The 4,121-nt window shown below is 47.7% G+C and overlaps 1 protein-coding gene across 1 annotated transcript in view; it reads left to right on the top strand.

Moving 5' to 3' along the window:
• Positions 1–4,121, top strand: part of FAM53B (family with sequence similarity 53 member B) — a 175,132-nt gene that overhangs the window by 139,190 nt on the left and 31,821 nt on the right. The window lies entirely within an intron of this gene.

The following is a 4,121-nucleotide window of genomic DNA, read 5'->3' as shown; positions in this document are numbered from 1 at the left end:
TATGCTGCTAAATAAATATTCTTGTGTTAATCATGGCAAATTGCCACATTCCAGTGACACATGGTAAGTCAAAATATATTGCACTTATTGTCAAATCACCAATTAGTTTTCACCACTCCTTTCTGGGAAGGATGAAGTGGAAGGGGGTAGCAGCATTTCCTTCTTGAAACTGAGAAAGAGGCCAAACCGATGCCGAGAAAATACACAGTAGCTCTTTTGCCTGCAGCAGCAATTGAAACGACTTGTTCCTCAGTGCTGGAAAAATGGTGAAGCCTGAAGAGAAGAGAAACTTTGACTGTGCCTCAGGCAGGCAATGCACCTCCTGCATGAAAAGGGAAATAGTCTCTTTTGAAAGGGAGCAGCTGAGAAAGGAAAGTGTGTGCGCGTGTGTATGTTTGTGGTGTGGGGAATTGACTCCATGTTTGCGAGTATGGGTGGTGGATAGAGAAGTGCTAGCCCAGAGATCTTGTCAACTTATCCAGCTCCTGTATGAATTCTCAAGAGGTAGGGGCCCTTTTCCCTATTTCTGTGCCTTTTCATAGCACCAGGTAAAATGGGACGTGAGTGTATAAAACATTGGCAATATAAAGTGATAGTGATATTATGAGGTGTGTTACAAAAGCACCATTAAGTCCCAGCAGAGACTGGGGCCTTGTCGTGCTAAGTGCCAAACATACACACAGCCTCATATTAAGGAGATTACACTCTAATAGACAGGGTAGACCACAGATGAGAAGAAAGGATATTATCTCAGGTTTAGAGATGATCTGGTGCCTGACTGAATAAGTGTCTTGTCCAACATCTTACAGGAAGCCGGTGGTAGAAGCTAGCACCTGAGCCTCACAAACCTGAGGACAAAATCTAGCGCCTTCGCCACAACCAGCCTTCCTGTGTGACCAGATACAGGACCCAGGGCTCAAACACAGATAGCTACGTTCTGCACTTGGGTGCTCAAATGCCCACTTAAGGCAACTAGAGCAGGGTTTGTCTACCTGGGTGCTTCTGGGTGATGGATGCACATGTTTGGGAGCCTACCCCACCACACATTGTACTCAGAGGTAGATACTCTTCAGGACTCAGAGGTTACTGTCCACCTCTTACATAGGCCATGAAGACTGAGTCACATAGAAAGGCCGTCTCAGAGGAGGTGAGGTGTTTGTTCTTTCTGTTTGGTTTTGTCTTTTGTAGTTGGTCTAATTAGTATTGGCATGTACTGGGAGTGGTGTTGGACTGAGCTACTCCTTGGTTCCTGTGCAGGATTTATGGTGCTGGGCTGCGGTTGATAGTTTTCAAAAACGGATTCGGGGTTGTATGTGAAAGTACAGGTTTCCCTCACCAACCGCTGGGGTTAGGGTCCTGAAAGTTCCTGTGGTTGGCAAAGCCGTGCTTAGCAAGACAAAAGGCTTACAGGAAAATGGCAGGTGGTGGGCTGATGTGTGGCCATGGAAAATCATGGTTATTCAATACTGTATACCGTGGTAGCCAAAATGATATATAGAATATGAAGTGTGGATACTCAAAACCATGGTTGGCAAGGAAAACCTGTAAGTGGTTAAACATTGGATGGGTCAGGTAGAGGTGATCTCTACACTGTGTCACTTAACCTGCAGCCTGGTCTTCCCTACTGCGTCAGCTGGCCCCATAGCCAGACAGAGGGGTTGTTTTTTTTTCACATCAAGGATGTATCAGATATTAAACTGATAAGAACGGACACTACAGAGACAAAGGATTGCACTGGACATCCCCGTAGACCAGTGGTTCTTAACTTTGTTAGACTCAAGACACCCCTCCAAAACTTTTGTGACTTAAAAAGCATCCCATTAAAAATAATGTATTCATTACAGTGCTTACCTCCTCACAGAGGGCTTAGAAGCTGGGGCTCTGCATCTCCTATGACCCCATTAATTACTCTGATCACCAAGCTATTTCTGAGGTTTCTCACTCTCTCCCTCCTTCTCTCCTTCTCCTTTTCATTTTGACCAGAGAAATCTTTCTGATGAAAGTTGCCTCAGAATTAGTCAGTTCCTGTGAAAATTTCCGTTTCAATGAATGTTTCTTTTTCCGATGGAAAAACATTTTATTGAAAAAGTCCCAAGCAGCCCCAAGGGGAATATGTAACCAGTGGGTTCCATTTCAGGCACAGAAGATTGGCTGTCCAGGTTTATGACGGGATATAACAAGTGGGCCGTGGTGGTTGGGTAGAGGAGACTACATTAAAATGAACAAGTTTAATAAGTAAATAACATTTAAATATTAATAAATAGAAGCCTTGGCCTGCCTCTTTCCTAGCCATTGTTCAGTAGTAGTATTCATGCAAGAAAGGGATCCTAAGGAGGTTGCAGCATTGTGGAGCATGCTGTGAAGATCTTAGAACAGCAGGGGATGAAACATAATATTATCCTATTGTCCTTAAAAGAAGCTACATGCAGGAGTAATTGTTGTGTTTTCTGCTGATAAGCAGACACTGTATACTTAACCAAGGAAATGAATTTAAAAGTCAGGATAGGAAGAGAAATGAGCACATCAGAGTATCAGCGCATCCAGTTGTTCATGGTTTTGTCCTCTTCAGCTATTCTTCACAAATACGCTAACTACAGTACGTGATTATGCAAAATACATTATCGGGCAAATTGATGTTGAGTCATTTGGAAAATATTATCCTTTCTTAAACTCTTTTCCACAGCTTCTTTTTATGTAAACGTTGAGGCTGGCATGCCAGGGCTGCACTCTTTTTGTTCCTGTTTATATTTACCCTCATGTTGACTTTATGAGGAAAGGGCCCGCAGAATCCTGTTTCACAAACCCTCCTCTCCTATCTTTTTCCCTTAGTCCTTATATGAGCTCCCGTGCACCTGTGCTGCAGCTTCAAGAGGTGTCAATCAGACCAAGTGAGGCTGCTCTGGGACAGCCGGGCCAGGGGATATGTTTCTGCTGTTAATAATATTATGCTGTTAATAATGATGGCACCAGCCATTCATGCAGTTTTCCCAAGGACTCATTGAAATTCCCCAGGAGACATCAATTTTTCAGCAAAGCAGCTAGTTTTTAGTTGCCTATGTCAAGAATGAGGAGCCTCAAGTGATGGTTTATGCAGTTCTGCATTGCCCAGGATAGGATGAGCTATTGTGCTAAAGCGATGTTAAGCGGTGTGGCTTCAAGAACCGCAGAGACTCCTGTTCCGGAGGCTGTTTCTTCTACTAATGATGCATTCCTTGTACAGGCAGCCCACGCTTACCATGGTTTTGCTTACTGCAGTTTTGTTATAGTGCTCATATAAAATACCTACCTAGTGTCACTCAGCTCTGAGCGCATTTTATTATAAAGCTCAGCCTGGGCATGGGGAAAAGCGGTGGCAGCTGTGAGGGAAGTGGTGAGTGGGAGCCCAGGGAGGGGTGGCAGGAGCCTGGGGTCCACTCTGGCACGTGGTGCTGGGGTGGCCAGCGGGTGGGGAGGAGTGGCGGCAGCAGCAAGAAGGGGCAGGTGGGGGACATGAGCGCGAGGCCTGGGGCAGCAGGAGCACGGGGCCCAAGGCCAGGGCCAGCAGGAGTGCAGGGCCTGAGCCATTGCAAGCCGAACCCACAGAGCTTCCCCACCCCTGGGCTGCAGCCCATGCCCTGCTCTGCTGCAGTCATACACTCACCCGTGGGGTGCGGAGCCCGTCCCAGGCCTGCAGCAATCTGGCGGTGGTGGCTCGTCCCAGTGCCAGGTGCCCTGGAGGGAGCCCCTACTGGGCAAAGTGGGTCGTGGGCAGGTGGGTGGCCCCACTGCTTACCCCGTGCCAGAGCCCCAACTCAGGACCCATGGGCGGGGTGGCTGGGGCCGTGCACAGGTGCACCAGTGGCTGGTGGGTGCGGGCACGCAGGGGCCGTCGCAGCAGGGGCACAATGAGGCTGGGAGGAGCCGATGCCTTCCCTGGCAGAGCCTGCGTGGTGCCTTGTCGGGAGTGGCCCAGCTAGGGCCGGCAGGTGGTGCAGAATCAATTATCTTTATTTACATTAAATCCTATGGGGAAATGGGTTCTGCTTAACGCTGTTTCACTTAGCGCTCGATTTTTCCAGCACCAATGAGGAGCACTAAGCGGGCGTTGCCTGTACACTGAATAGAGATAGATGTTGCTGGGT

Source organism: Gavialis gangeticus, unplaced genomic scaffold, assembly GCF_001723915.1.
Source record: "Gavialis gangeticus isolate Ggan-Ray unplaced genomic scaffold, GavGan_comp1, whole genome shotgun sequence".
In the NCBI taxonomy this organism is placed as follows: Eukaryota; Metazoa; Chordata; order Crocodylia; family Gavialidae; genus Gavialis; species Gavialis gangeticus.
The sequence above is the reverse complement of the archived record's forward strand: the minus strand, read 5'-3'. Positions and strand labels throughout refer to the sequence as shown.